This window comes from Triturus cristatus, chromosome 4_2, assembly GCF_964204655.1.
Source record: "Triturus cristatus chromosome 4_2, aTriCri1.1, whole genome shotgun sequence".
NCBI classification, from domain to species: domain Eukaryota; kingdom Metazoa; phylum Chordata; class Amphibia; order Caudata; family Salamandridae; genus Triturus; species Triturus cristatus.
The window spans coordinates 866363511-866385691 of record NC_140586.1 but is presented as its reverse complement, the minus strand read 5'-3'; positions in this window follow the sequence as shown (position 1 = coordinate 866385691).

Sequence of the window (22181 nt, the reverse complement as noted above, 5' to 3'; positions counted from 1 at the left end):
TCAGACGTTGTAATACGTTAAATCCTGCCACACTGTTACCAGTAGGCGGAACAGATCCATTGGCACATGATTGTGTCGAAGTTATTACTATCACGACGAAACCCAGACAAGACTTGACAGATATCCCTTTGTCAGATCCAGACTTGACATTGTATGTAGATGGGTCATGTATGAGAGCAAGTACAGGAGAGTTAGTGGCCGCTTACGCAGTCACAACAGACACTGAAGTCATTGAAACAAATTGTATTAACACTTTGTCAGCTCAAGCAGCAGAGCTCATCGCTCTAACACAAGCCTGTATTCAAGCCACAAATAAAAAAGTCAACATATACACAGATTCACGTTATGCATTCGGAGTCGTCCATGACTTCGGCGTACTGTGGCGAGAGAGAGGTTATTTAACTTCTCACGGTGCCCACATCCAACACGGACCCCTCATTCAAGCCCTATTAGACGCGATTCATCTACCTATTGCAATATCGATTATGAAATGCAAAGCCCACACAAAGGTTACCGATATCATTTCTCAGGGTAATGACCTAGCTGACAGAACAGCTAAACAGACTGCTCAGAATCAGACTCACACAACTGACATGACAAAGACAATAGTTCCGACACCAACACATTGCATGACAGTTAAGGATCCCGCCCTTGATGTAATTGACATACAGACACATGCTACACCAGAAGAAATAAAGAAATGGACTGAATTAGGAGGGATCCAAACAGATCAAGGATGGATGACGAAGGAAAAATCTATATGGTTTCTTCCCGACTCCATGGTTCAAGTCATCATTAACACAATACATAGTCCAGCGCACCTAGGAGAAAAAGCTATGCTAGACAGTATTCAACACATTTGGTTCAACAAACACTTGCGAGCAGCAGCTAAACAAAAAGTTCGTACCTGTATGATATGTTGTCAGTTTAATCCAGGTAAAAGCATCCCCGTAGAGCAGGGTGGATTTCAACCTCCCGATCATGCTTTTGAAGTCCTCCAGATGGATTATATCCAGATGGAACGATGTCGAGGATTCAAATATGTTCTCGTAGTTGTCTGTGCTCTTTCTCGTTGGACAGAAGCATACCCGGTTTCAGATTACACTGCCCCGGCTACTGCCAAACAGTTAGTTCGAGAATTCTTCCCACGGTACGGTTTACCACGTGTTGTCTACTCAGATAATGGCCAGCCGTTCTCATCCGAACTAATGAAACACGTTTCCCTTTTGTTAGGCTACCAATGGAAATTCCACTGTGTCCGACATCCCGAGGCAGCAGGTCTCGTGGAACGCCATAATCAAACTCTGAAAATTAGATTGTCCAAAATATGTAGAGAAAAAGGAGTCGATTGGATAGTAGCCTTACCAGTTGCGCTCTTTTACATGAGAATGGTAGCACATTCTCGAACAGGGCTATCCCCGTACGAGGTGATCTTCGGTAGACCACCAAATATGTGGGGGACGCCTATACCTCGCAAAATCACTGATGTTGACTGTAATATGCTGACAGATTACCTGGCTTCCTTGATGTCTGCACTACAATCTTGTCGTTCACAGGTAACCGCAGCTTTTCCCGATAATACTGAGGTGAAGCCCCATGACGTGGTCCCTGGTGACCTGGTTCTGGTCAGGAATTTCGACCGGAAGACCCAACTGGAGCCTAGGTGGAAGTCGCCAAAGCTAGTTCTACTCACTACAAGGACAGCCGTGAAGATCGAGGGACGTAAAGGGTGGTTGCACTCGAGTCATATCAAGAAATTTTATGGACTACCATCCAGTGTGAATACTCAACCCTGTATTCCCTCACAGACAGACTCAAAGCTCCCCTTGGTTGAGCAGTCAAAACCAGAACTTTACAAACTAAAATTGAGGTCTAGCAAGTCAGACAATTTGATTGTTTAAGTCCTCTCCAAGGTGAATCGGTTGAATTTGTCTCTGACATGTATCCTCTAGACCGGAATAGAGAAAGAAATCATCAGATGCAGCTTAAGAAGCATGCGTATTGTAAATCATTTCGTAGTCACTGCACAGTAACATTATTAATTTTGTTTTTTCTAAGTCTTCTGATCATCATTGTCAGCATACTATTGCACATGTATTACCCTATTCTTAAGCGTGCTTACAATGTAACTGCAGAACATTCTTTTAGCGAATTACCTCCGCATGAGTTGTCCTATAGATTTGCGCTGCGCAACAACACATTCATTAGTATGTTACATCATTCCCATCAAACCAGCAATGCCACAAATTGTTGGATATGTGGCCGACTCCCTCCCTATCAGAACTATAAGGGAGTTTTGCCCCTCTTTCCCTATCCGTTCACACACAATGGCTCCTGTGGAGCATGGTTTAGTTTGATTAATTCCCTAGATTCAAATTCCGCAGTTTATCAAGACAACTGGGTATGGGGAAACCTGAACTTAGTTTTGCTTAAAGTCTGCTACCCTAACAAGGAGGGACTTCCCAGAAGAACAGGAACTGATCTAGAAAATGAAGTATATGGATTAGGTAATTTTACACTTAACCTTATGATCCTGAACGTTGAATCTGAAGCTACACCAATCTTGCCCGCTATGTCAGTATTCCCAGTAAAAGGGGAATTATGTGTAAGAAAGAATGGTTCCATACACATGGGCCATAGTAAATGCACCACTGTAATAAAATTCAGTGATCAAGGCAAGTCTACATTTAGAGCTTCTCGCCATTCCTACTTTATATGTGGCCAGACCGCATATATACGTCTACCTCTAGATTGGGATGGTACCTGTTACATAGCATTCCTTCTGCCACCTGTTTTCCTAGCTCCTCCTGACTATCACAGAAATACCCATTTAGTACACAATAGACAGCAGAGAGATCTCCCGATTGTCGCTTACACTGAAACGGCATGGGAGCAATACACAGATTTCAATAAAGGTTTCTTTCCCTATATAGGTACAGTCACTAATAGTAAGCTGATACGTAGATTAACCAGAACCCTTGAAGCAGTAGTGAACGAAACTATTTCCGCCTTAGGCAATTTAACAGAAGAACAGTCTGCTATGCGGATTGTTGTGCTTCAAAATCGTCTTGTCCTTGACGTCATCCTGGCCGATAGGGGCGGAGCTTGTAGGGTCATCGGATCAAGTTGCTGCATTTTCATACCAGAAAATTCGCCGTCAGTATATAAAGCCATAACTCGCCTTCATAAGATTGTAAGCCAGATACACCAGAGTCCAGGCACCTGGACTTGGTCCGGTTGGTTCTGGGGCGTGTTGTCAGCCTGGGGATGGAGAATCCTATCCTTCCTAGGTATTGGCTTTCTCATACTATTCAGTTGCTGCTTATGTCTACAATGTGGGCCAGCGATTTGTGGTCTGTGTGCCACCTCGTGTATCCCACATCCAAGTTTTCGTTCGAGATCCCGGAAGAAGAAAGAAGAACAAATGATGCTATATAAACAGATCGATGGATTGATGAAGATCGATATCTCCTGAGGGTCCGTAGGGGACAAGGAGGGAATGAGGAAATATGAATTTTGTGATCAGTTATGTCCCCTATCGTAGACCCCAACGGCTCCATGTGCATGCTATAAGTACATGTATGTTCCCTCCTGCTCCAGTTCTGAAGACGCAAATATATGTGCGTCCACCGTCAACATGTCCTCTTTCAGATCCGCCATGAATGGGTCAGATATTCCATTCCTAAGTATGAAAGGCCACCGACTTTATGTGGTTCACTTTCCACATTTTACAGATTCAGGCGAGTAGGCCCCAAATTCTGTCATCAAGCCTTTTTCCTGCCTTCTGCCTCTGAAAGCTCCAGTCTGAGCCTGCATCTGTATCCATGAACTTTGTCCTACTCCCTGCGCGGCTAACGGTGCCTGATCCAGCCTGTCGCATGCCAAAAACTGTATTTCACCTTCAAGATTATCTACTCCGCTCCTCATCCGATGCATTCCTGTCTAGTAGTTTAGGTAAACATTCCTCCAGCTACCGTGCAAAGGGCCAGGCCTCGCTGTCCTCATGCAAGTAATTCATAGCCCCGTTACCATGGAATATTCCTACCCCCTCGCATCTAGTGTAGACACTTAGACGCTTGTACACGCACTAACAGTCAGTATAGAATAGATTCTATCCTAGAGACCTCTCCTTTTGGATAACACAGTTCTTTAAACATAGGATATTAGATATGATTTGGGATTAGGTTGACATGACCCCCAGACTTCTGTCTCCACATGTAGAGCTAAATGTCAAGTCCCCTTCACCCTCTAGTTGCACGTCAATCACACGTCATGCGGCTGCGCGCGCATCTCTGCCAAATATTTCTGCTGACATTGCAAGATTCTCTTATGGATCCACCCACTTGTGACATCATGTATGATGACGTTTATTAAATTACGCCCATACATCCGCCTCTATTAGTTACGTATGCACCTTTTATCTGTACTATCAGCTGTTACGCCTCTTGCATCTGTTTCACTGTAATGTATTTTCTATAAAACTGCCTATCTGTCAATAATGTATGCCCTTCCTTCCTGAACTTTCGTGGTGATGGAATAGAAAGCCTACAATTCGAATTGTATTCCTTTGTATAGGAATAAAGCCTTTTAAAACCTCTAATACCACGGATTCTGCCTCTTATATTTACTGAGTTATTCTTAATAGACTTTACCGCATAAAAAATAGTACCGGTAATGAAATATTTACCACAGCAGGAAGGCTGTAATTTTGGTAGGGGCATGGGAATGCCCTTTTTGGGACCCTCCACCCTAATACAAATTTGCCCCAAAAAAATCCCTGGCATCTAGTGGGCTTTTTGCCCCCCCAGTGGGGCAGATTGGCGGCTAAAGCCCACTTCTGCCCCGGGGGGGGGGGGGGGGGGGGGGGTAGAAAGTCCATTAGATGCCAGAGAGGTTTTTGGGCAAATTTCTATTAGGTTGGGGGCTGTTCAAAACGGGCATGCCAATGCCCCCACCCTAATTAAAATTTGCCTAAAGAAATCCCTGGTGTCTAGTGGCAGATAGGGAACTACTGCCCCATCTGTCACCCGGGGGGCAGGAAGGCTGTAATTTTTTCGGGGAGGGGGTGGGGGCATGGGCATGCCAGTTTTGGGCAACCCCCACCCTAATTCAAATTTTTCCCCAAACACTCCCTGGCGTCTAGTGGGCTTTTTGCCCCCCCCTCCCGGTGGGGCAGATTGGGGGCTAATGCCTCCATCTGCCCCCCAGGGGAGGCAGAAAGTCCACTAGGCGCCAGAGAGTTTTTTGGGTAAATTTTAATTAGGGTGGGGGTTGCCTAAAACGGGCATGCCAATGCCCCCACTCTAGTAAAAATTTGCCCCGAAAAATCCCTGGCGTCTAGTGGGCTTTTTGCCCCCCAGGGGGGGCAGATTGGGGGCTACTGTCCCATCTGTCCCCCACGGGGGCAGGAAGGCTGTAACTTTTGCAGGGAGGGGGTGGGGGCATGGGCATGTCAGTTTTGGGCAACCCCCAACCTAATTAAAATTTGTCCCAAAATAATCCCTGGCGTCGATTGGGGGCTGATGCCCCAATCTGCCCCCCAGGGAAGGTAGAAAATCCACTAGACGCCAGGGAGTTTTTGGGGCAAATTTTAATTAGGGTGGGGGCTGCCCAAAACGGGCATGCCAATGCCCCCACCCTAATTACATTTTGCCCAAAAAAATCCTTGACATCTAATGGGCTTTTTGCCACCCGGGGGGGGCAGATTGGGGGCTACTGCCCCATCTGTCCCCCACGGGGGCAGAAAGGCTGTAATTTTTGCAGGGAGGGGGTGGGGGCCTGAGCATGTCTGTTTTAGGCAACCCCCACCCTAATTCAAATTTGCCCCCAAAAAATCCCTGGCATCTAGTGGGCTTTTTGCCCCCCTGGCAGGGCAGATTGGGGGCTGACGCCCCCATCTGCCCCCCAGGGGTGGCAGAAAGTCCACTAGATGCCAGGGAGTTTTTGGGGCAAATTTTAATTAGGGTGGGGGCTGCCCGAAACGGGTACACCAATGCCCCCACCCTAATTAAAATTTGCCCCAAAAAATCCCTGGCGTGGGTGTTTTGCCCCCCGGGGTGGTAGACTGGGGGCTACTGTCCCATCTGCTCCCCAGGGGGGCAGGAAGGCTGTAATTTTGGTAGGGGCATGGGCATGCCCTTTTTGGGACCCTCCACCCTAATACAAATTTGCCTCAAAAAATCCATGGCATCTAGTGGGCTTTTCGCCGCCCCCCCCCCCGGTGGGGCAGATTGGCGGCTAAAGCCCACTTCTGCCCCGGGGGGGGGGGTAAAAAGTCCATTAGATGCCAGGGAGGTTTTTGGGCTAATTTTTATTAGGTTGGGGGCTGCCCAAAACGGGCATGCCAATGTCCCCACCCTAATTAAAATTTGCCAAAAAAATCCCTGGCATCTAGTGGGCTTTTTGCCCCCCTGGGGGGCAGATTGGGGGCTACTGCCCCATCTGCCCCCCAGGGGAGCAGGAATGCTGTTATTTTTGCGGGGGTTGGGGGTGGGGGCATGGGCATGCCCGTTTTGGGAGCCCCCACCCTAATTCAAAACTCCCTGGCGTCTATTGGGCTTTTTGCCCCCCTGGCATGGCAGATTGGGGTCTAATGCCCCATCTGCCCGCAGGGGGGGCAGAAAGTCCACTAGACGCCAAGGAGTTTTTGGGCAAATTTTAATTAGGGTGGGGGCTGCCCAAAACGGGCAGGCCAATGCCCGCACCCTAATTAAAATTTGCCTAAAAAATCTCTGGTGTCTACTGGGCTTTTTGCCCCCCCGGGGGGGCAGATTTGGGGCTAATGCCCCCATCTCCCCCCAGGGGGGGCAGAAAGGCTGTCATTTTTGCGGAGGGTGGGTGTGGGCATGGGCATGCCCATATTGGGCAGCCCCCACCCCAATTTACGGGAAAAAATAAATCCCTGGTGTCTAGTGGGCTTTTTGCCCCCCGGGGGGGCAAAAAGACTAAATGGCACTAAAAATATTTTGGGGGAGCAAAAGCCCTTGCCTAAGGGGCCGCTCCCCCCTCCCTGGTGTCTAGTGGGTGGATCTCTGCTTGGGGATCGCCCTCCTTCCAATGATACCTCTCCCGTCTTTCTATGTGCCCGGGGGGCTGAGATAGCCCCCTGAGCACATAAAAAGTGAAACTGAAATGAGCCTAAAGGCTCATTTCAGTTTCGGTTTCTATGCAATGAAGACAGCGCGACATGCGCGCTGATCTTCATTGTAGAGAAACCAGGGAGGGGGCCTCGGGAGCTGGGGAAGCTCTTCCCCAGCTCCCAAGGTCAAAGGCATTAAATAGAAATCCCTCTGCTGTCTGCAGCATAGGGATTTCCTTCCCCTGGCCTCATGACGGAATGGTTCCGTCATGAGCACAGGGGCACCGATGCTCATGACGGAACCATTCCGTCATGAGCATCGAAGGGGTTAATATTGCAGGCTGCATGCTTTATACACATTCGGAAGAAGAGCTTTCCCAGGAGCAGAGTATACCTGATCCTGTGATGTGATTCCACTAAGCTGATCTTTACGGTATGGGGTTCCCCATTCAAGCCTAGAGACCTTCTATTAGTCTAATAATAATAATATTAGTTTACTAGCGAAAGGAAGGTGGCTGTAATCCACTGTCATTTTATTATGATTTCTCCTTTCATTTTCTATGGTATTGTAACTATGCTGATGGTTTTGATGTTATTCATTTCTCTGCTTATGCTAGCCAAAGTACTGCATCTTAGGACACAAGGTTTATAAAATAAACTCTTTAAACTTTACTGTGTCTCTGTGTACTCTTGTTGTGGACTGATATGAGAACAACCATGTGCCCTGATTCTGCTTTACCTGTCGGCAGCCTTCGATACGGTCAGCCATACCATTTTGCTGGACCGCATCGTGAAGCTGGGGATAGCTGGCCAGGCGTTCAAGTGGTTAGAGTCCTTCCTATCAGGCCGCACTCAGAGGGTTCAGATGGGGGACCAGTTGTCCGGGATTAAGGATGTGACATGGGGGGTGCCTCAAGGGTCCGCACTTTCTCCCTTACTATTCAACATCTATCTGCAACCTCTGATGGAAGAACTCACGCGTAGAAACTGCGAGATCTTTAACTACGCGGATGACACGCAGCTATTGGTGCAGCTGGGAGAAACACAAGAAGCCCAAGAATCAGTAAGGAATCTGCTTAGATTCACGGTCAACTGGATGACCAATAATTTCCTCAAAGTGAACGCCGAGAAAACTGAGGTGTTGGTACTTACCAACAAGGCCAACCCTTGGGATGATTTGTACTGGCCCCCAGAACTCGGTAAAACTCCCATCCCCGGCACAGTAGTGAAGAGTCTTGGCCTAAAGATCGATGTGGATCTTACCATGGCCCCTCAAGTGTCGGCTGTGGTGGGTTCTTGCACGCCGTGATGCGGCAGTTACGTAAGCTTACCACCATTCTTTCAGCTTCTACGCTGCAAACCATCGTCTCAGCGACTGTTATCTCGAGGCTTGATTATGGTAATGCTTTGTATCTGGGCCTATCGCAGAAGCTGCTGAGGAAACTGCAGGTCGTGCAGAATGACGCAGCCAGACTGATCTTCTCTCTCCCAAGAAGCTCACATGCAACTATACTTCTTCGTAAGCTGCACTGGCTGCCTGTGAAGTTTAGGGTCCAATTTAAATGTCTCTGCATGGCCCACAAGATTCTCTTTGGAAACGCCCCAGAGTATATCAAGCAACGCCTGAGGAAGTATGTTCCCGGCAGACCCTTACGATCTGGTTCTGTCTCCAATCTGGCCCAACCCAGATTTAATCTAAAAACCAAAGGAGGCTGTGCCTTCTCAGTACTCATTCCCCAACTTTGGAATGACCTTCCGACCAGTCTGAAGGAAGACTCACAACTACTCTCCTTCAGGAAAACACTGAAGACACACCTGTTTGGAAAGGTAATATCTTCAGTTTAATTGTAGCAGGCAGCGGGCACTGAGGCGTCAGTATGTTTGTGGTTTTCTGTTGAGCGCTTAGAGACCGGTGGTGATAGGCGCTATAAAAGAACCTTATAACATAACATAACATATAACATAATTACGAACAGGTATTTCTGATTCCCACCATTCCTGAGAATACACTAAGTCGCTTGTTCTGGGTTGTCTATACATTGGGACCGCCGAGATAAACTCGGATAACGAATGGGACACTGATGCTGGTCGGATAAGGGGTTCTGGGTTCTGAGGTGAGTTTTTGGTACGCCACAATTCACTGAGGTCCTTGTTTCCTGTGCATAGTTCTGTGCATAAGCAGAATCCCTGCAGCATGGCGCACCTAACATTTGGTCGATTGATTTGAAACGCCTTAGTAGTGCTTATATTAGTCCACGACTCCCTCACTCTTGTTTCCGGATAACGGGAGTGACGGGTTTAACCTACCTGTTTCTCGACTAATAGGTTCTTTCTAGCTTAATCATTAAAAAGGTTTCTTCTGAACCCTAGTGCTACTGTTAAAATCATTGTTAATCTTTTGTGTGTCCTTATGGCGGTTGACATTGCTGCACATAGCCGTGCACCTCTGCGCCGTCATTTGACGACGTATGGGGTGCCAGAAGATGGGATGGCTGTTATTTTTGTGGTAAGCGCTGATGCGTCTTTCCCTTATGAGTTGTTTTACTCTTGGGTGACTTTTTCGGCAGTGAATGCAGACGATGATACATTTCATTCCTATACTCCCACGCAGCTACCTGCAATCTATACGCCGTATAGGACACAAGAAATTCCTATTTCTGCCTGGCAGCATACCATTTGGTTTAATGGCGCCCTGCCCCATGCGGTTACACCAACTAGAATGGGCCTGTTGTCGATTGCAGGGGCCACATGGCCGGTGCTGGCCGGATTTACGCCTCATCCCCGCTATCTCACGGTAGTGGTGGCTGAGTTGCGGGTACTACACACATAGGGCTTTAGTGCAGTACGTGTCACGCAACGTGCAGGTGGGGGCACCTGCTGTTGCGGGACAACCAACGGACCACCACGCGGTGGTTCTTAGTCCTGTTATGGTTAATTCGGTGATGGGCAAGCGCCCCCAAAATAAAGATGATTTACCTTATTGGCTTGCTGAGAAATTTGACCAACTGGAGGCGGTTTTTCCACATACTACTCCTGTGGAGAAACACAGGATTCTCACCATTAGTTTGCCGAAAGACTTAGTCCCAGATATGGCCGATTGTGACAACTGGGGCAAGGTCTTTGCCGCGACCTACTCGAAGTGCTTGAGCACTCTATGTCTGTACTACCCTCCGTCATTAAACGTGTTCAAGAAAATCACGGAGTGGAGGCTGCTGTTGAATTAGGAATGCGGCTTGTCGGGGTGTTCCATGTGGTTGCTTCCATGGTAATGGGCAACCTCAAAGGCAATGCCATGCAGTCCCAAGTGGCTAATAAGCTGGAACGTGTGGACGAACTCGACAGGCCTAAGGAGTTTGAGAAAAAATAATTGCGGAAACCTATAGGACCATAGGCCGCAGTGCCTTAGGTGTTAAACCAACTGTAATGATTCCTGATATAGTACAGCAAACTAAGGTGAGCTTGTCTGGTAAAGACGAACGCCCAAATTTTCCCAAACAAAATTGGCGGGCAAAGAAACAGGGGAAGCAGCAACAGAAACAGGGGTCTCGTCCTGCCTCACCCGTACAGTCGACTAGTGAACGCACATATGATCTGCGCGATCGATCTAGTATTAAGTCACCTGATAGATTTCAGGTTTCTGAACAACGTTCTCCTCGTTCTTCACAGGAAACATCGGCTTCACAGTCCGGTGGCGGAGACCATGGGTAAGGACGGGGTGCCCGGATTTCATTTTGGATGCTCCTAGAGGGGAGGAGGTGATCCTCCCGTCCTTTGCGCACACAGTGCCAAAGGACCAAGCTAAAAAGTTCGCCGAGGAGTGGGCTCTGGTGCTAGCACCGCCTTTGTATCGTAATCAGGTAGGCTGGGATAAATTGTCCCCCAGCCATGAGGTTCCGTTGCGGTCCACGCCCCAGCCACAACCCCAATATCCCGTGCGTCGCGAAGCAAGACCTCACGTCGCGGCTATCCTTGAACAATTGGAATATCAAGGTGTTATTGAAACATGTGTGTCACCAATGAATAATCCTTTATTCACTGTGACGAAGCCTGATGGGTCGTACCGCCTGGTTTTGGATTACCGGCATTTAAACTCTCATTGCTGGACATGCTCAGTACAGAATACCCACAGTTCGGCTCTCGTCGATAGTCTCGTGAGAAAACGGTTTAAAACCACACTTGACATTTCCAATGGCTTTTACAGCCATAACCTGTCCTCTCTTAGTAGTCAATGGACGGCATTTACCTCGGGCGGCAAACAAAAACATTTTAAAAGATTACCGATGGGCCAGAAAAACAGCCCTGGGGTCTTTACCGCTCGTGTAGTCTCTCTGATAGAGAGCATTGAACCTGATGCGTACTCGTATGTGGATGATATTTATCTCACAGATGACGAGTTATGGCCGCATCTGTGTCGCGTTGATCGCATTATTGTTTTGTTTGCAGACTTCGGTTACAAATTCAACTTTGCGAAGTCTCACATTGCAGAATATACAGTGTTGTTTTTGGTATACGAACTCAACAATGAAGGTCGAGGGTTGGCTCCGCACTTCCTAGAGAAATGCGCGTGCCTACGTGCTCCTACGACACTGAAGAAATTACAATCTTTGCTGGGCTTTCTGAATTTCGGTCGCACGTACATTCCTGATTATGCCCAGCGTATCAAGCCACTTTATGCCTTGGTACAACCTACTTTATCCAAATCATGCTGGCTGCCGGAGCATTCAGCTATATTGCAATCTTTGCAAGCTGACCTTCTTGCTTCAAAATACTTACTGACGCGTGACAACCACACTAACCTAGTAATAAGAATTGTGCCTGGCGCAGTGGGCTTCACGTACCTAATGTTCAATGAGGGCGACACCGTCCCCATTGCCTACAAATCGCGCCTGTACACTTCGGCTGAACTGCGATTTTCTGCTGTCGAGAAAGTTTTGACGGCAGTGCAGATGGTGATTCTTAAAGAACGAGCGCTATCGCAAGGGAAACGCATGTTGATGGTCACACCATATCCTGCCCTTGAGGCAGTGACCAAAGCGAGTGTACCAAATTCTAAAGCTTTTCATCCACGGTGGATACAATGGGCCACTTCCTTGACATCGCCCGACATCACATATATCTTTGACGCAGCACTACAGACTCAGGAGTTCTTACAGTATGAATTTGTTCATCCAGCTCCTCTGTCCTTGCGCCCGCTCGAGGATTACCATTGTGTCATTTACACTGACGGTTCTGCGCAACCGGCGACTGGATCGAAGCATGCCTATTCAGCGGGCCTGCGCAATTGTGGTCGGTACTTTCGTGAATGGTGAATTCCAATCTGATGTTGTGCATACGTAATCATTGGGTGATTGTACCGCACAGTTGGCAGAGCTCCGTGCTCTGGTTCTCGCACTGGAGTTTGCTGATTCTCGGGTCACCACTCTTATAGTGAGCGACTCGTTTTATTGTGTTCAATATTACAACGACAATCTACATTTTTGGTCTTAAAATGAATACCGTGATTCCAAAGGTAGCACAATTAAGCATAAAATGGTTTGGGTTCGAGTGGCTGAACTTAAAGAACATCTGCCTCTCGTGAATGTTATTCACACTCTTGGTCACCAACGAGTTGGTGTCCATGCTGTCGGCAACAGCCTAGCTGACGAGGGAGCAAAAACAGCAGTGGCGACATACTTAGTAGCAGCAGTTACAAGATCGCAAAGTAAGATCGATGATGACATCTTGGCAGCTATTGCTGCTACAGAGAAGGGAACAAATTACCCGAGAGGTTTCCCTTCTTGTTACCATTATCGCTTAACTCCTGATAACGTCCCGTTAGTGAGGATTAACGGCGTTGGTGACAGATTGATTCCCAACGCGGACTGCAGACCATCTTTGATATTAGCGGCTCACGAGGGCATGGCGCCTGCCCATGCCGGCGTTGCAGCTACTGTATCTCTGTTACAACAACGTTACTGGTGGTGTGGTTTATATAAACAAGCTCGCACTTATGTTCTTAACTGTGACATTTGCCAGCAGATTAAACCTTTAACTGCGGCGCGCCCACCACAGACTCAGTTGTACATATCTAATAAACCACTAGGGTGCGTTTATTTAGATCATTGCGGTCCATTCACCTCTGATACTGCGTACAAGTACATCTTGGTTACAGTGGATTCGTGCACACGTTTTCTGTGGGTATGGCCACAAAGGAGTGCTGATGCCCGTACTGTCATCAGGGATTTGCGTGTCTTTGTGGGAAGTTTTGCATGTGGTACCTTTCATTCTGATCAGGGCCCTGCGTTCGCCTCTAAGGCGTACAAAGAAGCCATGAGAAATTTGGGGGTCCAAGTCAAATTTTCGTCTCCCTACCGACCTGAGGGTAATAGTGTGGTGGAGCGAATGAACAGTGACTTAAGGCAATCTTTGACAGCTAGGGTTTTAGGCACTGGCCGGAACTGGCTAGCCCACTTGTATAACGTAAAACGTGCACTTAATAATCTCCCTAGAAGGTCTCTGGGGGGCGGACCCCATACATGATGCTCTTTGGCATACGAATGTTTGTCCCGGACCTTGATGGTCTAGACATGGCGGCGTCAGCCGCACCCTTTGACGTAGATCATCACTGTGCTGTATTGCAGAATCTACAAGAAGCCAGAGACAGTCTAGCGAAGGAACACGTGCCCTCCACATCTGATGCTGCACTTCAGATTCGGGTAGTCGGCTGGCTACCTCGAGTTGGTGATCTGGTCCGTGAGAAGGTGGAGAACAAGAAGGAGTTCGGCCCCTCTTATCGTGCACCAGTTCCGGTGCTTGGAGTGCAGGGTACACGAACAGTCATTTTACCTCCACTTCCTGGTCGCAAGGATAACAGGTACATGTCTATTGACAATGTCAAGCTACAGCGAGTGGCCGATTCTTCTTAGTATGACTCCAGCGGTTTCTTGCCCTGCGATGCTGAGAAATTCTGTTTTGGCCCCAGCTTCTACCACCTTGCCTGATGTTGCCATCGAGATGCATACAGTTACTGGTCCTTTGTTGCCACCGATGGCTGGTGGTCTACCTGAAGATATTGAGTATGCTTATCCTGCGGATGTCCCGTTGCCTGTTTTACAATCCACCACAGTTAACTAGTCGCGCTTCTCCTTTGACACTAATTCAATGACTTCCATTGCCCCATCAAAAGTTTACATTTTTGCTGTCTAGTTTAAAAGACATTTTTTAATTCCCCCTTGGACTTACATTTGGCTGGTGCTCATATGTATTTTTCTGTTTATGTCCATTGGATTTGTGGTAGTGTTTTTTAGACTTATAAATGGACACTACCTGAAAGAAAGATCTACAATTAGACTAATTGATGGAACTTTGGCCCCCCACTCCTCATCGCATATCATGAAACGGGACCAGACTTTTGTGAACATTACTGCCTGGCCTGTGCTGGATGGGATCGCGTGGGATGCTGTTAAATTTCAAATTCATGGTCCCTCTGAAGTAATCAATGTGCCAAATGTATTTCGTGTTTCTATGTGTGATGTAGTTAAGCAAAGCATCCGCTCAGATGATTGGGATGTTCAAGCCATAGAAGCACTGTTTTCTGATTTGAAATATTATGCTGCATTTTATGCTGAGGATTTGTATTTAGATACTGCTAATTATGATGAGCAGTTTTGCTATCAACATTATGGCAATCATTTCCTTCACAAAGCAAATACATTTAGAAATTTTGTAAATTACACGCAATGGGAACACTGTCCAGCACCTAGGCTGGGCAGCTCCACCACGTTAGTGGACAAATTCACATATTTTTCTGATTTCAGTGTGTCGAATCCTGCCTCCTTTTACTTTAAAGTGGCGGCTGAGTCTGCCTCGAAAGTTAGACTGACACACACTAAATTGTTGTATTCCAAGTCCTTTATGGACGAGTTGGCAATCGGAGGTTATGATCTGTGGAAAGCTACTGTCGATCTTAAATCGGTTTGGGGTTCTAAACCGTGGCAGGTACAGGGAACAGAAGCTTTGCATCGTGCCTGCCTCATCCCGAACCACATGTTATTTTTGAATTTGTCAATTTTTCAGACCACCTGTTTTGGATTGGCTACTTCTAAAAAATTAAATTCTCCCTCCACTCCGGATCTGGGTGCTTATCCTAAATGGGATAATCATTCTGATCTGTCCCTTGCTACGTTGCAGTCATTCATTTCTAACACATCCTTCAATATTTCCAAATTAAATCCGGAAGGGTGGTTAATATGGCAAACAAGCTCAGATTCCTGTCAACATCGGTTTCTGGATTTGAATCCGGGGTATACGCAAGTTCGTGTGGATCCCCGCTTTGAATCCTCTCACACTGTAACTACCTACTCAGTAGGGAAGCTATGCCAATCTTGGCTGCAACATTCCACCTTAGCATCTGTTAAACTTCATTTATCACAATTGAACGACAAAATAGATTTGAATGATTTTGTTAAGGGTCCTGCGGTTGGCAGGTCCAAAAGATGGGTATATGCTGTTTATAACGAAGTTTGGAAGCTATCACAGATTGAAACTGCATCCAGATTACGAGCTATTGATCAAGCCAATATGGAGAAAGTATTGGCTGTTATAGATAATAGCATTAACACCCTGTCTTCCAGAATTTATACGTTAGATAATATTGTTTCATCTGTTGTTGACATTGTGCAGGATGATTTGTCTGTTTTATATCATGGTCAAAATCAATTGCGTTCTATTATGCAGTTTGCATGGACATTGCAAACGTTAAAGGCTGGGAAAGTCCCTTGGGATTACATGAATACTTCATCTTTGTTCCTTCCTTTCAATTTAACTGCAAAACAACAGTTCATGTCCATGAAAGATGCAACATACTCATTGCTGCACATTGAAAAGTTAAAACCTTTACCTTTCTCTGTTGCCGAATTAAACTCCGTTGTGTGGCTTATCCACGGGTTAATCACATTTCCGGTTCCCCTGTTTAAGTTCAGTTCCTGCATGAAACATTATGCGCTAGGCAGATATGAACAACTAGGTACTGCCTTCCTGCATGAAGTTTGGTCACTCCCATTCACGTACAGATGCGTGAGGGACGGAAAAGAGGTTTACTTAAAAGGTGAAGAGTGCACTTCCACTCCCGATCACTCTGTGGTGTGTCGGCACATTCAATTGCATGGTGCATGTAATGTGCACGCTCCTAATTTAGCTTGTGTCCTGAAAGGGATCCCGGTGCCAGTTATAACACCGTCTTTTACGCTGCTGGCTAACGGTAGTTATTTGCTATTAAAAAATGAAGCTTGCTGTGGGATGTTAGTGGGAATTCCCTACATAGTGACTGTATCACAGAGAGTAGTCTGCTGTAATAACGTCCTTTTCCCACCCCCGCATGGATGGCTCAATGTATCCATCTGGCCTTCCATTCCAACCTTGAAAGCAGAGTTCAACAAGATGAGCAGAATAAGGGCTCTATTGTCTCAAAAAGAAGTCGCGTTGACTTCATCCCGGGAAACATTTGTCCTTCACATAGCAAACACGCGCACCGAGGTGCAGGCGCTTTTGAATACTGATCTCCCACTTCTTTTTGGGGCCCTAATTCAGACTATCTTTAATGCCTCGTCAATAAGTGGCCTGGCACATTTTTCCAAAATTGTGGGCTCCGGCCTCGTGACCTCCTTCCAAACTATTTTTGGTGTGATCCCGGCATTTCTTCATTCTGTTTTTTCCAGCGTCTTCGGAGGTCTCCCGTTGATTCTCGCCCTCGTAGCTGGGGTACTGTTGTTGGTCTGCGTACTACGCTATGGATGCACAACTTGCGTCACACAACAGCATGTCCCGGCTGCTCTATCTTCGTAACCGGATGCTTGAATACTATTGAACACTACCACTGGCAACATTGAGCATAGCCTATGAGTTGTCCTTCCGGTTTCCCTACTTTACTTGCGTACAGCCTGTCTTTCATTGCCTAGAGTGTCCGTTCCAATGGGCTCTGGATTTGTGCTTGTCGAACTCGGTGTCTTCCGTCCCGGATTATGATCAACTAATGAGTCCCTTAGTGGCTCATGAGTTGGACTGTTTTGTTGTCAGGATTATGGCCTGTGGAGCAGCACATGGAGTCCTAGGGAATTGGGACATCGGAACGGCTGCAGCAGAATTCTTGGCGAGAAGTTATCTTGAAGAACACGCCAGTTGTCCTCTGATGGTACTAGAGGCTCCAGCTGTCGAGGAACATGTGTGTTCATTCCCCTTGCTGAATTGGATGGCAGATAATTTTGCAGAACGTTCCAATGATTTCCTCTTGGAAGCCGTTGCAACTTATTGTGCTTATACCTTGATGGATTAGTTTGGATGTCATCCAAAATTACTGTGGAATGCCTTTTTGTTTTTTCGTTGAAAATCCATCGATGATATTTTTTTCCCCTTTAAATGTTTTTTTTTCTCTCTTTTTATCTTCGAACTTTTCACTTACCTTATACGGATTCAGAATTTGTGCCCTTAGTTCCGTTCTATCGAACTTGAACTCCGATCAAGGGGGGGTGTAGTGAGGACTGCTATTTATATACGTACATTGCTAAGTTAGCACCACCGCGTTAGATGTTAGAAAGCCATCTTGCCACTTTTGCTGCTTTTGCACACAACACTGCAGTTACATGTTATTATTTGAGAAATGCTTGCTCGCCTTTGCTTCACATGAGAACTGTCTGTTGTTCACATCCCTAACAGTGAGCTGCGACCTTGGTCTGAACATTGTGTAAAGAAACAGTCTGGGTCGCTAGACGGTGCATGTTGTTGGGTTCAGGTTGATCGGCCCACTATTTAGCCATAACACACAATCAGCTGCAAATACCTAAAAGTCGAGTGCTTTTAATATTGCAGGCTGCATGCTTTATACACATTCGGAAGAAGAGCTTTCCCAGGAGCAGAGTATACCTGATCCTGTGATGTGATTCCACTAAGCTGATCTTTACGGTATGGGGTTCCCCGTTCAAGCCTAGAGACCTTCTATTAGTCTAATAATAATAATATTAGTTTACTAGCGAAAGGAAGGTGACTGTAAATCTCCTTTCATTTTCTATGGTAATGTAACTATGCTGATGGTTTTGATCTTAATCATTTGTCTGCTTATGTTAGCCAAAGTACTGCATCTTAGGACACGAGGTTTATGAAATAAACTCTTTAAACTTTACCGTGTCTCTGTGTACTCTTGTTGTGGACTGATATGAGAATAATTACGAACAGGTATTTCTGATTCCCACCATTCCTGAGAATACACTTAGGGGCATATTAACAAGCCAGGCGATAAAATTATCGCCGCTTTAGCGGCTGAAAACTGCCGCTAAAGCGGTGATAATGGGCTTGATAATATGCTCTATGGAATTCCAATTGAAGCCCATGTTAGATGTCCTTCACATCTAACCTGGGCTTCAATTGGAATTCCATAGAGCATATTATCAAGCCCATTATCGCTGTATTAGCGGCAGTTTTCTGCCGCCAAAGCGGCGATAATTTTATCGCCTGGCTTGTTAATATGCCCCTAAGTCGCTTGTTCTGGGTTGTCTATACATTGGGACCGCCAATGATGCTGGTCGGATAAGGGATTCTGGGTTCTGAGGTGAGTTTTTGGTACACCACAATTCACTGAGGTCCTGGTTTCCTGTGCATAGTTCTGTGCATAAGCAGAATCCCTGCAACAGCCCCCCTAGGATCCCTTTCCCTTCGCAAACCATGTTGGCAGCCCCAGGTGGGGAGACATATTTCAAGACTGATTAAAAAAAAAAAACATCAGAACTGTTTCCTTTAAGGATCATGGATTGATTTGAAAAAAAAAATCCATTTTGGAATGTAGTCATAGATGGCTTAATGGCCGTTATCCCTGTGATTACAGCCAATCACAGAAGGGTTCAAATTGTCATTGGCTGATGAATATTGATTACGCAGGCCTCTGTGATTGAATATTTTTTATGAACCACAAACAGTGGGTTTGCAAAATACTATTCCATTTGTACAAAGTATGTGCGGAACTTCCAACCACTTTTTGAAAATTAAATATTTTTACATCACGGCCCTAACTTTTCTAGGAAAAGGGTTGCCAATGGTGTTCACTCTTTGTTTTCAGTTCTACCTGCTATAAGTACTTGTTGAAATCTGTGTAAGGCATAATAAAACAAAACATAAGCTGTTCAGACAGCAGTCAGGTAAATAGGGAAGTTCCTCGGATATTTGCATATTTATTGGCCAAGTTGTGCTCACCGTCTACTATTTTGCAGCCACCAGAAGAATAATGAAGTTTCTTTTGAAGTTATTTGCATGGACACTGGCAATATAGTACATCATTTCCACTATTTAGCCAGCTACCGCGTATTTATTTTAATTACTTTGCTACTTGCCTGGCGGTAAAATAATATTTAATATCTGCTAATTCACCAGGTGCCACATAAATAATTTAGTTAATTTGCTGTTTGCATGGCTGCTGGTCTAATTGTATATGTCTTCTGTTTTGCCTGTAGCTGGTTAATGAGTTAAGTTTTTTTGTTTGCTTGACTGTCGGTCAAATACTACAAAACTTCTGCTATTCAGTCAGCAGCTGTGTAAATAGTGAAGTTTCGTTGTTATTTGCATAGTTGCCAAACAGTGCAGAAACTCTACTATTTAACCAGCAGCCAGTTAAACAGTGACGTTCTTCTACTATTTGCATGGCTGCCAGCCAAACAGAGCAGAATCTCTACTGTTTAGCCAGCCACCAGGTAAATATTTGAGTTTCCTACTATTTGCGCGTCTGCTGCCCGAACAGTGCAGCATCTCTACCATTTAGCCAGTGGCTGGGTAAATAGTGAAGTTTTCAACTATTTTGAAAGCTGCTGGCTAAATAGTGAGTAATTTTTACTATTTAGTCAGCTGCCAAGTAAGTAGCAGAGAAAAATCACTTTTTACCTGGCGGCCGGGTAAATAGCGGCTAGCTTAAAAGTAACATTTCTACTAAGTCAATTTGTGCCGTTAGTTTTTAGGTAATCTGAGGACTTCACAGACTTAGGCATCAGTGCCAGGACATTTGTAGGAGAAATCGGTTGGGGCAGCGCAGGGGGAAAAAAGATAAAAACAAAACTTACCTGCAGCCTGACATCCACAGTCTCATCGCCTCTTCAGCTCCGACATTTTTTCACAGTACCAACGTGCTTGATCCCACTCAATTTGGCTTTCGTGCAGGTCATAGCATGGAGCTAGCTCTTATTAAAAACATGGAGGAGGTTAGAGCAGCGGTCGATCAAGGAGGGGTGGTGGTCCTGATTTTACTGGACCTGTCAGCGGCCTTCGATACGGTCCATCATGACGTTCTGATGGACCGCTTATCAAAGGCGAGGGTGCAGAGTAGGGCCTGGAGCCTGTTGAAATCTTTTCTGGTAGACCGAATTCAAACAGTAGATCTAGGGCGGGATAGATCTAAGCCTTTCGCCCTTTCCCTGCGGGGTGCCTCAGGGGTTCTCCCTCAGTCCCACGCTTTTTAACATATATGTCAGTCTGCTGGCCGCATTGATAAGATCTTTCAGACTGCAACTTACATCTTATGCAGATGACACACAAATTGTGTTGTCCATACAACGTGGGACTGAAGCGGTTATGGCCTCTAGATGTCATGATTGCCTGAAAGATATCTCTAGCTGGATGGCTTCCAACTCCCTGAAATTGAACGCAGGTAAGACCGAGGTCATTATATTCGGGAATAATCCCAATCTTTGGACACCTGACCTAAGGCCTGAAGAATGGGCAAGCTGCCAGCCCCCACAGTTAAGGCCAAGAACTATGGAGTGATCATGGATCACAAACTTGACTTTGGAGACCAGGTCAGTGGAGTTGTATCGACTTGCTTTTTCCTCCTTAGAATACTGAGGAAAATTAATTTTTTCCTTCCAGATGAGTGTTTAGGACAGCGGCCTCAGCCCTCATTTTGTCACGGCTGGATTATTGCAATTGTCTGTACCTGAATCTGAAAAAAAACATCCGTACAGACTCCACCTAGTGCAAAATGCGGCGGCTAGACTGCTAACAGGCATACTAAGGTTTGTCTCAGTTTGAGGTGGACTTCGGCAACTGCATTGGCTGCCAGTAATAAAACGAGCACAATTCAAAGCTTTGTGCATTGTTTTTAAGTCACTGGTGGGTTGTGGTCCGGAATTTCTGAGCAGATGCTTTGAATGGTATGTTCCTGGTAGAGCGCTGCGCTCCTCCGAAGGAAGGCTAGTAACTGTCCCCCGAGTGAAAAAAAGTTAGTTGGGGCGGCAGCAGTTTTTCCTTTTGTGCTGCGAAAGCCTGGAACAGTCTGCCACTGCATCTGAGGAATGCCCCGGAGCTCCTTTCTTTTAGAAAGGGGCTTAAGACTTGGATATTCTCGGTATAGACATTTTACCTTTGGATTCTGTGAGTTCAGTGCTCAGCGCCAGGACACCTTTGGGTATAAGTGCGCTTTAAAAGCTCCTATAACATAACATAATATAACATAACATTGGTCACACAGGCTCCCAGACTCACCGGCGCCAATTTTTATTCTTGTACATGGTTAAAAGATTGAGCTACGCTGCATCAAATGTTAGTAAATCTGTGCCTGACTTTCTAATATTGAAGGAACCCCTTAATGGAACTGCTTGTTCTAATCATCAAAATATACTCATGTCAAACTTTTAACCATGTACAAGAATAAAAAGTCCAAAATACATCGACATTTTAAACACAGTAGAATTTTGAAGTGTATCCTCTCTCTCCATCCATCTCAAATACACTAGGATTTGAGGCTTTTCCAACACAGCACTTGTTATTTTCAATCAAAACAATCCAAAAATTCGAAAATAAACAAATGACCAACAATCAATCCCAGTGTGGCAATGATAAAAGTCAATCATTCACAGTGCAGACCCGGTAACCAACCTGTTAAAGTGCAACACTGAGATGATGTCTCGGTGCCCCGTTCGGTGCAAAAACTATTCTCAGATGCATTTTCCTCTTTTTAAGTGTGCCGCAGAATGGACCTGCGCAGGCACACCATTTTGATGCATTACAAGGTCTACCACTAATAGAAAATGTTTGAGAATACCCGCACTCCACCCATGGAACACTTTCCTGCCGCAGAGTAATGCAATTTGAGCTG